At 43.8% G+C, this 13495-nt stretch overlaps 1 protein-coding gene across 2 annotated transcripts in view; it reads right to left on the reverse strand.

The window, feature by feature from the left end:
- Positions 1 to 13495, reverse strand: part of LOC146809656 (sulfotransferase 2B1-like) — a 710434-nt gene that overhangs the window by 508250 nt on the left and 188689 nt on the right. The gene's annotated exons all lie outside the window — the stretch shown is intronic.

Here is a 13495-nt window from a genome sequence, read left to right on the forward strand (position 1 = left end):
AGTATAGATCATATTCTGTGTAAATTAAAGAGGGAAATGTAACCAATTCCTCAGGTGATGCTGGGTATGCACTCTCCTCACAACTCCTCACACCTTACAGATGTCCAACCACTGTACCTTAGCGTAGTTACAAAAGGGCTCACATACGAACTCAAGCCATCAAAGAGCACACTAATGGTCTCTTGAAGTCACAATTCAGATGTCTTGATCGTACAGGGGGTGCGCTGATGTACTCCCCTGAAGTCGTATGAAGATCATATTAGCTTGTTGTGTTTTGCACAATATAGCTTTAATGCATGGCTTACACATACCTCTTATACCTCGGATAGCTCTGAATCCGGGAAACCAGGCCATTGCACATAACAGAGGTCAGGGTATGCAAGTCTGTGATCAGCTGGTTGCCAGGTTTTTTACATGAGCAACCTGTTGTGTCATGGAAAAAATGTGGTTTGTAGTCTGTTGTCAATGATGAAAGTTGGATAATTACGACTCTGTCCAAAAATTCCAATCTGAGACTACTTTGCAAGCCACACGAACTGCATGTAAACCACAGCTGTTGACAGTAGTCAAAAGATTGACCTGCATCAGGTCATGTGCCCATATCAGCAATCAGTGTACTGATGTCCCTAAGGAATCTATTGACTCAGAGGAAAAGATGTGCATGTTCTGAGAGACCTTTCCGGACCATATGAGGATGGGTTTCTGAATCACAAAATGGCCTAACTATTGCATTGTCAGAGTTTTTGCCCCCAACAGATTTGACTGTCCCACAAATGATGGGCCCACAACATGAGTGATGATGTTATGGGTGAATCTGGCACTATGTGTCTGGGATACACAGCACTGCTTCTCCCAATTTTCCGTAACACAACAGACAACTCTTGAGTACTAAATATGGACTACATGTACCATAATTCAAAGGAGGAGACACTAAACTGGGGTTTGATGTTGTGTCAGTCCACCCCCTTGTCCCAGCCCAAATCTCATTAAATGGTCTGTTCTCCTTTAGGTTTCATGTCTCTGATTTTCTCTTACTCTCTCATTTCAGGTTTCTCTGCTACAGGATGGCAATGGATTTGATCTGTGATTGTTGATGAATCAGAATGAACACAAAATGGCTGTCAACTACTTTATGTGATGAATTTCCTGTCTCCCACTTCCTGTATATCATTTCCTGTATGAAATAATGGGTTCTGGTTCGATTTTGGGGGTACCGCACAAAAGCGTAATTTCTAGTTGCAGAGCGTGCACCTCACTTGCGGACCCGACGCTCCCCAACCCAAAATTACATTTTCGGGCCATAACCTCCGAAATTGAACCGGAACCCATTCCTTCATACAGTAAATGATATACAGGAATTGGGAGACAGAAAATACATCACATGAAGTTGTTGACAGCCATTTTGTGTTCATTCTGAGTCATCCGCTCTCACAGATCAGATCTTCGCCATCCTGTTGCTCCCTTCATCCTTATTTCCCCCAAAATGGCTGAGGATTATGAGCAGAAAGCGCCCCCTTCCACTGAAAGAGAATTAGACATTTTAGCTGAGGGGGTGCTGCCCAAATATCCTCAGCTATATGGGTGCCAGAGGACCAGCTGAATAATGCAGCATGGGCCACATTGTGAGCCAACATTGGTGAGCGCTGCAGTGCAGAGGGTGTTTACACCAGGAAGGCGAGGGCATGCCGCAAGCGCTGGGAGGACCTAAAACGCTGGGCCCAGCAAAAGGCTGAGGAGCTACAGGGCCAGTCTTCCCTGCACCATGTGCATCGTCCCCGCCTCTCGCCACTGTACAGGACGGTCTTGCGTGGAGCTTGGCTGACTCTCCATGCTCAGCTGGAGGAGCATGAGCAGCAGAGACCTGGTAAGTGCATTATACCCAATATGTGTCTGGGAGTATGATGTGAGTGAAAACAGAGCTGTACCACCGCGTGTACCATGCCTCCATTCACCTATTCTGTGTCTACGCAGCAGTCATCATGAAGCAAAAGGCTCACTGTAGCACATTGACTGTACAGGACTGGAGTGCATTCTGGGAGTTGTAGTTTCATTATGCAACTGGGGAATTGAGCCACACACGTGCATTTGTACAGAAATGTGCACTGGAAGCACCACTAACAGTGAATTAAGGGAGTCATAACTGATGTGTGCATTGGATGAGGAATGGTACATACACTGTCCAGTGTGTGCATGAGAGGCCAATGGCTATTTGATGCTGTGACTTGCATTGCATTCACTGAGTTTGGGTTCTAGTTGAGACAGATCATCCTGTGCCATGGATTCAAGACAGACTTTGAAATCCTTGCCTCACTCTTAAGTGTTTCCAATTTTGCCAAGTATTTCCACAGTAAGCCCGGGCAGAGCTGGTGTAGTTGCTCTATGTGGTGCTCCCCAGAGTTGGGCAAAACCTCAGTGGAGCTCCGCTTCGCTCTGCACCTTCACCCCCCTCAATAAATATTTTTAAAATAAAAATTAAGGTAAATTAAACAGACTTACCTTTATCGCAGCATCTCCAGCTGCCCTCGCCCTCCTCTTCCTCCCCGTGGTCCTGCAGAATCCCCTACATTAGACGTACGTCATGAGTAGGACTGCACGCACATGCCACTACACCATCTGGGCCTGCCATCAGCCCCTTCCCAACTTTAGAGGCCCCCATTCCATAGGGGACTCCAGCTACATCCCTTGCAACCAGTCCCCCTCATCGTAGCTGCCAGGTCGACACCAACATTGGCTCTGAACCGGAGGCACCACACCCCTCATGTTCAACCCAAACCCCTCCCAGTGTATTTCCTCATGTGGCTGTACCAGAGGACTTGATGTGGGCATGTGACGGTCAGCCAGACATGTTCTCTCGCATCATGCTGCAGATGTGTCTAGAGCTGCAAATGATGCAAGAGGAAACTGCCCGATCTCTGGCCACCCTCACTACCAGTGTCAATTTCCTGACTGCAGCCATGTTGTCTGTCATATCCCAAAATCCCTCCCACACCACCGTCAATGTCAACCCATGTCCCTTGTACCACACTGTTTCCCCTGTACTCCTGATGTGCCCCAACCCTGTGTGGTACCTGCTCCTGCACCGGCCAGCCAGGATCCTGCATTGGACTTAGAGGATCTGGACATTGTTGTACTAGAGGATGGCCAGAAGGACACTTGACCTGTTGGGCAGAATTTTCTTCGCGGACAATTATTTACTTTTCTCCTTGTAAATAGACTGGTTCCCCTAATGCTCCCTGATGTGTTATATTTATGTTGCCCCACTCCAATTCAAGTTCCCTTCTCCTTCTGTAGTAAAAACATCATTTGTTTTCCTTTCTCCCTTCCAAATGGACTGTTGTTGTTTTTCTCATCCCACACTTTTTTTTTACACAGAATCTTATTTTGAATCATACTTTCTCTATCTTCTTTAACTTCATTGTGAAAGTCTTGTATAAAATATGGACATATATTTTGGGAGTCATCTACTCTGCACATTATGGCTTGTTGCAATGATGGGGTTACACTTGTACATGTGTCTCACACACACACGTATATCCTCATATCGCTAGGCCACCAAAATTTGTATACATTTGCCCATCAGGACATGATACGCAACAGAGTCTTCACTTGTGAAGATTATTTCTGTTTATTTACACATATTCACACGGGTCAAAAAGTTTTTGGGATGTGATCAATGGGGATCATGCTTGCGACCGCAATTTCAGAGGTGATGATCGCTGTGAGGAATCATGTCTGGGTTGTTGCCGAGGTGCAGGTGGGTGTTGTGCATGTGCCTGTACAGGGTAAAGTTCATGTGCAGGTGGTGGATCTACAGGTGGTGTGTGTGACCGTTCAGGGCACAGTGGTGGGTGTGTACCCTTGCTGTGGTCCTGTGCAGTTTGTGGTACAGGTGTGGGGTCTGATGTGCTGCAGGTAGATGTGATGACTCCCCTCCCTTTGTTGACCGTGAACCGAGACTTTGGATCACTTTCATCATGCATGCACTCCATCATCTTCATGGCCAAGGTATAGTGTCTTAAACTCTCTTCCCTTTGGATGGATATCATGTTCTTGAACATGTCTTGCCAAGATCTATCCATCCTATCCAAAACATGGGTCAGTCTGTCCACCACCTGAGGGATTTGGTTCCAGTCCTGTAGGACTTCAGACATGTCTGACAGGGTAACCCCTATGGCACGAATGCCCTGCCTCACATCTGCCTGCTGTTTGAAGAAGTCCTGCTCCCACTGGCCACCATGGCTAGGTGCAGGCCCTCTTTGCAGGGGTCGGCCATGGATGAGACCCGCAGGTCCAGCAGCAGGGGTGGGGGTGGCAGGTTGAAACCTGTGGACAGGAGAATGGTGCCCTGGGGTTACCTGCATCACAACAGAGTTGGTACTTCCCTCAGATGGTGGAGAGAATGCCTGGGATATACTGCTGTGTAGAGAGGAGTGTGTAGGGGAACCACCATGTCTGTCCTGGATGTGAGGGCTGTGAGGGAGTGATGTCTGTGTTGGGGTGTGTGTGAGCTGTGGTTGGATACCTCTATGCTGGGGACAGGCAATCTTTTGTTTTGGAGTAAGCTGAGGCACCTTGTTGGGTAGAGGATGTGAGGCATTGCTAACTGTGGGTGATGTGGGAACATTTCTTTTATATTTCTCCAAAGGGAGTCCCCAGCAAGGTCCAGGTGGCAGTGTACACCTACTCTGTCTAATTTATACATTATTGTTTTAATTGTCAGGACTCGAGGACTGAGTCGTTGTGCTCCAAAGATGGACGCATAATATCACCTTATGTCGCGATAAGCCAATCAGAATGCAAACTCCTGCTGGAGTGCCTCATTCCTGTGGGAGGAAAATGGGTGACGGTAAAAAGGACCCTCTTGGCCAATCAGTTTGCTTTATTATTTAAAGTTGTGTGCTCACAGGGAGAGTCCCGCAAACCCACCCATCCAGATATACATAAATGTTAAACCTTCATTTCTCAAAAACTACTGAACGTATTTATATCAAATCATATAACGCACTCTTTCTAGTTAAGATTAGTGCCAAATATAGTGTAATTCTGTTAAGCAGTTTGGGATGTAACACTGTTCAGAATTTGCTATGGAGACTGCATAGAGTAATTGCATTTTGGGACTCTGCTTGACAGAGCACCCAGAAATGTTGATGATATGGGCTGAGGTGGATGAAGCTTTCTTTTCTTTAAGTTATATGAAGTTTGGCAAACGACACCAAAGTTATTATCAAACCCCCCAAAACATTGTCCAATGGCACCTAGGTCCTAAATATATTGCTTCATTTGTTTAAAAGTGGTAGCAAAGATGACATGTTTTGACCCCTCCAAGGGGTATATTAGCGGTGCTGGGACTGGCCGCCAGTGGTGCGGCGGTCCCACACCCGCAATTAGGAAGCCCCCGCCACCGTGGCAGTGGCATCCTCTATTCCCAGCATTGTGGCGGGCAGTGCTCACAGCACTGCCCCCTACAATGCTGGGAATGCACGTTGTGAATTGGCATGCACAAGATGACAGGCACCGCGTGGTGCCTGCCACTTTGTCCGTGCCGATGCAGGGGGGTACCATGGGTACCCCCCATTTGCCCTCCAACCCCCCCAACATCCTAGGGGCCTGCAACAGGCCCCCAATTGCGAAATCTGCATGTCTTTCAGTTGTTCCCCGAATGCATTGTAATATGGATGGCGGTGTCTAACAGACACCGTCACCATATTCAAACCTTTTTCACCCGGTCAACTCATCGACCTGGCTGAAAAAAGCGGCAGACGGTCTTCCCATCCACCGTGGTACCCCCTGCCAACATAATCAGGCGGGGGTAAATTGCATGCGGGCAGTGAATAATGGCGGGCGGATTGCCACCGCCATTCGGGCGGTGCCGATCCGCCCGCCATTATAATAGAGCCCTAAGTGTTTATCACAAAGTGCAATGAGCCAAGCAAAGTGCAATATAAAGAGAGACATAGAAAATGGACCGTGGTCCTTTAACATAAAAACATCCAAAACTTGCACAACTGAAGCAATGAATCCCATAATTCATTGTTTGTAAGTTTTCTCATAAATGAATATAACAGCTGGCTGTTACAAGCACCAACAAGTAATGTTGTATATTTCATGGACAGCTTGAGATGCTCTTAATGAGAAATGTAAAATCAAATTCACACATAGTCATCATTCAGGCACATTAAAAAGACTATGAGGCAGATTACTATGTCGGTCGGAAAGTCTCTGACAGCTAGTTGGAAGCTTTCCAAGTGCGGTCAGAGGCTTTTTGACCGACATGGTCAGTGTACGGTCTGACCACCCGATTACGATGTCGGCGGTTGGAACGTAAACCAGCCGGTAATTCCTACTTGGTTCCAACTGGCTCTCGGATTCTTCCAGCCAGTTGGAACTGCACCGCAATCCCTTATGGACGACGTTTCTGCTGTTGGGATTACAATGTCAGTTTCCCACATCCTTTCAGTGCTGGCGTTTACAACACAGAAAGGCTGTCCGAAAGCAACTTTGGGGGCCCCTAGCAGAGCCCCCCTGCCACCGCGGCCTATGGTTGGTGGTTGAGGGGGTACTTAGTGCAACCCCTGTAAATCTATCCACTGTGTGGCAGGCACCATGGGTTGCCTGCCACAGGGTGTAGGGTTTTACACACACACCCATTTTTTTATAGGAGCCTGTATTACGGATGGTGTACAGCCGTGACACAAGCTCCCATAGAGAAAAGTTAGTATGGGACGGAACAGTGTCCGGACGCATCATAGTAAGGCGGGCCGAACCACCGTCCCGAGGTCGGTTGGTCCCTAGTACGAGATTCTCCGACCGTCATCATAATAAGCCCCTTAAAATAAAGACTCAAAATTCACATACATGCTTGTACTCTATTCAAAAGGTAATATTTATTTATTTCCTGCATGCCTTTGCCACCACAGAAAGGCATGTTTCCACGCCCATAGTAATATGGCTGGCAGTGTCTCACAGACCGTAGTCAAAAAAGAAAGACCTCCCTTGGATCTGTATATATCGACAATCACTCAAACACACAAGTCTTAAATTAGCAGGGTGAGTTTCAGCATCAACGAAGCAAACAAAATAGTTGATAACAAGTTTATTCAAGTTAATCACATATATCTCACAGAATATAAGGGGTTGTACACAATCATTAAAAAACAATTGTTCAAATTTAAAAAAAGCATAAGAGATAAAATACAATAAAACTTCTTTGTATGATTCAATAACACATAATGTAGCGAATAACCAACAATCTTAATCAATATTCATACACAACAAAAAATTGGGAAAAAGGAGAAAAGAACAGGACACTTATTCCTACTCAAAAAAGGAAATCGCCTCATCAAATATTAATCGGTTGTGACCACAATGAAATTTAATCACATTACACATGTCACAAAGACCCTTGTTATCGCAGATTTTATCCGATTTCCTTTTAATGGAGCATCGACGCGTTTCGGTAGGCCACAATATATAGCCAACACCTTCCTCAGGATTATTTGCAGATCCCAATTTATATATATTAAAATCTCATATATTCCTTGAGCTTGCTTAGATCGTAGCACCTCAAAGATAATGTTCCGTTGATGGCCTCATGGAAATTAATATCATGAGGATATGTTACCGATTATATATGTTTGGTGCAGACGAATTATGTATACACACACTTCCTCAGCTGTGGGTATTTTAATTCTGAAAGAGTCATCGGTCACTCTCCAACGAGATGTCTTTAACCAATTCTTTTAAACCCATCCAACGTGGTGAAGGTAAAAGGGTCCCAAATCTGGGATCAGGTCGTTCCCTTAATCAGGTTCGGTAATGTCCGCAAAATGGATTCCTTTAATTCTCACAGACACCGCCACCATATTAAACTCTTTTCCGCCCGGTCGACTTGTTGACCGGGCTGAAAAGCGGTGGACGGTCTTTCCGTCCACCGCAGTCCCCCCCGCCATAGTAATATGGCAGAGGGGAAATGGGTGGCGGGCGGGGACGGATCTCGGGCGGATCGCCCGAGATCGTAATGGGCCCCTAATTAATATAGAGTTCAAAATGGCAAACTCAACTTCTGTTAGGAACCGTTCCGTGGGTTCGTCGTCAGGATCGAACGGCGGAAATTCGGAAGGAAAAGACTACATTACCCAGTAGGCTGTGCATCGCGCCCGGGACGTGCCTTCACTCTTCCGGCACGTGAAGACGTTTTCAGTGCGGCGCATAGGTGAAGAAGGGAGCGGACGCGCAAGGCTGCGCCGGATATTCCTAACGGTTCCTGAGGAGGACTACGTTCTGGGGAGAGGCTGTCGCGGTGGGGTAAGGGTGCTTGGCGCACCGGGATGTTTGCTGTGGAAATCTCTGAGTAAAACTTGATACAGGGGGGATCCTGTTATACGTTGTGCATTGCTCCTGTTGCTGCCACAGTCTTTGGAACTTACGAGCACTATCACTCTAGGCCATAAAGACGAAGTGTGTGCCGAGTGAATGAGAGAGAGAGAGAGAGAGAGAGAATTCCTGCGGATAGGGAAATAGGATTACCTATTTGCGCCTTACGCATAAAACATCTGAGCCTTGAGGCGATACATGCTGTATATAATTTGGGGAGCACAGAGTGACGAAGCCGGGGTGCGAACCGGCAACGATGTGCCTGAATCTTCCGTGGGCGAAGCCGTGTTGAGAAACGGTGGATGTGAAGGAAGAAACAAAGGGGGATGTATCATAACTTTCATGGATGTATTAATCCGTTTGGTAATTTGGCAGGTTCTTAGTTGGGGAAAGTAACCTCTGAACCTCAGTACTGTTCATGACTTTCAATGAAATTCCTGGTTCTTTTCTTTTACAGGTAGTTGACCAAACTCCAGGCAATTTACGTGTTCCATGTGTACTGTCTCCACTACTCATAGATCTAGTGTATAACCTTGTGCTTACATTTTTACAGGTCTCCCTCCCCGCTGTCCCCATCCTTTCCTTCCCTCACTTGATCCGATCTGTCTCTTGTGCTATTATAGCTATCAGAGAGGAAACGATCAAGGGGTGGAACCCTTTGAGCAACGAACCAATCCTGAAGAGGTCCACGGATTCCACTCGAGGCTATAAGAGCTGACAACTTCAAAGCATGTGATGGTCGACTCCTTAAGATATGGGCTGTTAAGTTTAACTTCCACCTTGAGGTAGTTCTGCCTGTGTTATTTAAATGACAGCAGTACCTTCAACTAGTTGGCATTACCCCTTTTACATCTCATTTGTTGTGTTTGTTAATAGATCTGCCAGATCAGAAATTTCAATAATACTGGAAAATGTGTCCACAGAGTAACAGAAAAATCAAGTTTAAGTGTGTGGCCCTATGCAAGTGTTAAATTGTATGTTATTTCATAAACTCTAATTCCTTTTAAAAACATTGCAAGTTAAAATACAGAACTCACTGCAAAGGGATTGAAACTAACTCTAGTATTTCTTGACTCATATTACAAATGCTCATGCAGCCCTCTTCCACATTCATTCCCCTAGGGGTGAGACATCCTGCTTCAAATATGTGTCTGGATTCACTTTGACTAATGCCAGTGTTCTGTCTCCCCTGCCCAGGTTTTTTGGTACACTGTTAATTCCAAAATACCTGTAATTGGAAAAGAGGACAAGTTCTTCCGGGTAAGGACAAAGAAAGAAGTAAACAGTTGATTTCAGCAGAGGGATGAAGTCACATGAGTGTTCCATGAGCACTAGCGAAAAAAGAATGAAATACTGAAAACATTACTATTTTACTGGTCACAAAGGCACTCAAGGCTAGCCACCAGGTATTCAGACAAAATATAAAGTACAAAATATCGTCATACCAAAATATTGAGTCTAAATATCGTGGTATGGAAATATCGTCAGCAAGAATATCGATATAAAGAATATTGGGGCTGATTACGCTATCGGATTTGGATTCCCCACCCGCCAAATTAGGATGGTGGGGGGAATCCTCAGTGCTGCGTGACGGTCGCAAAGACCGCCCATCACTGTTCCACGAGGCGGTTCTTTTCCACCCCCCTAGCAGAACCAAAACATTGGGAATCCTTACGATATCCCTTTCCGCCAGTCATTTCACAGTGGTCCTCCCGCCACAAAAAGACAGGCGGAAATTTATTCGGGGGCCCGTTGCAGGCCTGCCTTGTGATGGGGGGGTACACCCAGCATTTCCCTGCACTGAGTGGCAAGCTCCATGTGGTGGCAGCCACGTAGAGCAGGGAAAGGAACTACATGCATTTTTACTATTGCGGCGGGTGCTGCAGCCACCAGCACCTGCCTCAATGGTAAACATGCACGATGCGACTGCCACGGTGGCGGTCGCCTTGTAATTTGACATGCGGGACCACTGCCATACAAACGGGCGGTCCCAATCACTGCCTCGGTGGCGGGCGGACTCAAGTCTGCTCGCCATCGAAATGTCCCCTATTGATTTCAGGTAAGTAATAATGATTTTTAAAATATCAAACCTATTAATATAGTTTTGCAAAAATATAGTTGTTTAAAATATTGTTTTTTAATTATTGTTATGTTTCTTAGAATATATTTTACATGTATATGATGTAACTATTTTTGCATAATTATTGTTTGAGTTTTTTATATATTTGCTAAAATGTTAGTAGTTTATTGAAATAAATATTGTGTTTTTTAGTTCCGTAGCAGTTTGTGGATTTATAGCGGCATAGGTTGGGAAGTAATTTAGGGCCTCATTAGGATGGCAGTCAGACAGACCGCCAGACTACAAGTCAGCGGTCCAGCAAGATGAATTAGGATGCGACCCCTCCACCATGGCCGTTGCAATGTCCATATTTTGTATTGCGGCGGGTGCTTTAAACATATCCCTGCACTGCGTGGCAGGCAGTGTGTGGTGCCTGCCACATGGCGCAGGTATATGTAGGTGCCTCCCAGAGCCTATGTTGTAGGCCCAGGGAGGAAGGTGGCCTGCTACATTCCCCCAATGTCCATTTGCGCCTCTAATTTCATGGCGGTTCACCGCCATGAAAGGGCCGGCAGAAAGGAACACTGTAATACCTATGGAGTTGCCTGGCAGGCACGGCCACCATTGTAGGTATTACTTCATCTCCGACAGACCGATGGGCTCAAGAAGCCTGTCGGATCCGTAGTTGTCGGTCTCTCCAAACGCTAAAGAACCACTCACTATCAAAATGTGGCGGGCAGTAAAGCAGTCACCGATGGCGGTGGGCCTGCCACCTACAGGGTGATGGTGGGGGTCCCACCACCATTTTAATGACTCCCCAAATTGTAATTAATTGATTTTTTTGTATTTATTATTTGATTGATATTTAAGAATGGTAATTGTGCTAATAATTTCTTTCAATGTAAATTTTATGCGCAGGTTGTGCAATTTATAGGGTTGAAGGGTGTGAAGTAATTTATTTTTAATTATTTAATAATGAGTTGTTAACTAATAATAATTAATTGATAATTATGTTAACTGTATTTCTTTTATTTTTAGTTGTGGGTTGTTGGCTTCTAGGGGTAAAGGTTGGGAAGTAATTAATTTTGTATGTATTAATAATTTGTTGTTAATTAATATTAAGTAATTAATTGCTAATTAATTATGATAATTGTGTAAATATTTTTTAGGGCTTTATAGGGTATAAGGGTGGGGATTAAATTAGTTCAATTAATTAATAATTAGTTGTCAAAAACTATTAATTATTTAATTGACAATTCATTATTTTAATTGCGCAATTCATTTATTTTTTAGGTTTCATTTTAAGTGTGGGTTGTAGGGTTTATGGGAAGTTAATTAATTTTAATACATTATTATTTAGTGTTTAATAAATATTTGTTTAATTGTTAATTAATTTTGTTAATTGTGCAATTACATGTTTCTTTTTCAATTTTTGTTGTGGATAGTGGATTTTGTTGAGGTTTGGCGTGGAAAGTAAATACATTTTAAGTAATTAAGAATTATTTTTTCAAACAATCTTGATTATTCATTTGATAATTATGTTAATTTTGTTAAAAAAAAAATGTTACATTTTATGAGTGAGTTGTGTGTTTTGTAAGGGAGTATTGTGGGAAGTACATTAATTATAATTCATTTTTAATTAGTTATACTTGCTTTATTGATAAATAGTAATGTAATTAGTGTACATATTTTTTAAACGTTAAGTATAAGGTGAAGGTTGTGAGTTTTGCTGGGTTATATGGTGCAAAGTTAGTAAATTATATATGTAATAAATATTTTTGGGTTAATAAATAATTTATAAATGCAAATGTTTATATGAAAAATATGTTTGTATTTTATTTATAATATTGGAGTGGGAATAGTACATTTTACCCCTCTGCTATCCAACACTTTCCCTATTGTTGTATTGGCTGGAGTTAGAATAATACATTTTACTCCTCCACAATCCAACAGTTTCCCTACTGTTGTACTGACTGGAGTGAGAAAAAAAGTTTACCGCTCCACAATCCAACACTTTCCCTACTGTTGCACTGACTGGAGTTGGAATAATACATTCTACCCCTCTGCAATCCAACATTTCCCCTACTATTGTGCTAAGTGGAGTTTGAATAGTAAATATTTTCTTCTCTGCAATTCAACACTTTTCCCACTGTTTCACTCATTGGAGTGGGAACAGTAAATTTGACCCTTCCACATTCCAACGGTTTCCCTACTGCTGTAATGGTCGGAATGGTTATAGTAAATATTATCTATCTACAATCGAACACTTTCACTACTGTTGCAATTGCTGGAGGGAAATTTGTAAATGTTACCCAGTTTTATTATTTTTGCGTTGCATGAAGTGGAGGTACTTCGTTTTTGATATATTTACTATAATATTATATGTAGTTTTGTATAAAGTACAGTGGGCATAGTATATGTATTACATTTTATATTTTATATTTTTTATTAACATATTTTATTGACTTTTTATGGTACTATCCGGTAGCAGCCCTACATACACATATTGAAAACAAAATAATTTGGATGCACCAAGCTTGTATGCATTATTAACTGCAATTTGCATATGTCACAACAAAAACTTTGCGCAGACAGTTCCAGTAACCGTGCATCTTAGTAAGTATAATGGAGTACCCATATAGACAACAATGAGATATAATGTGTGGCATTTTGTGGTTGAGGGATTGCGGGGAACTTCGCCCATCAGGAGAGGGAAGGGGAGGAAGATCGATACCCCGATACGTTGCCCATCGGGACCATATTTTCCTGTGTTTCTGGGGGCAGTCTCGCGCTTGGAATACCGCAATCTCTGCTCCCATGCATCTATCTAGTTCTTTTTGCCATTTCCCCAACGTCGGGTGGAGAAGCCCCCTTCCATAACTGGGGGAATTTACGCTTAGCGAAAGTGAGGGCCAGGAAGAGCAGGTGCTGTTTGTACCGATTCTCCCCATCCCATCAGTACTCTGCAGTAAGAATAATATTGGGTTGTATGGGAAATTCCAGGATAGTACCATACCAAGACAAGTTGAGACTTTATGCCTGAAGGGCTGTATAGCTGTGAAG

The sequence above is a fragment of the Triturus cristatus genome, chromosome 7 (genome assembly GCF_964204655.1).
Source record: "Triturus cristatus chromosome 7, aTriCri1.1, whole genome shotgun sequence".
Taxonomy (NCBI): Eukaryota; Metazoa; Chordata; class Amphibia; order Caudata; family Salamandridae; genus Triturus; species Triturus cristatus.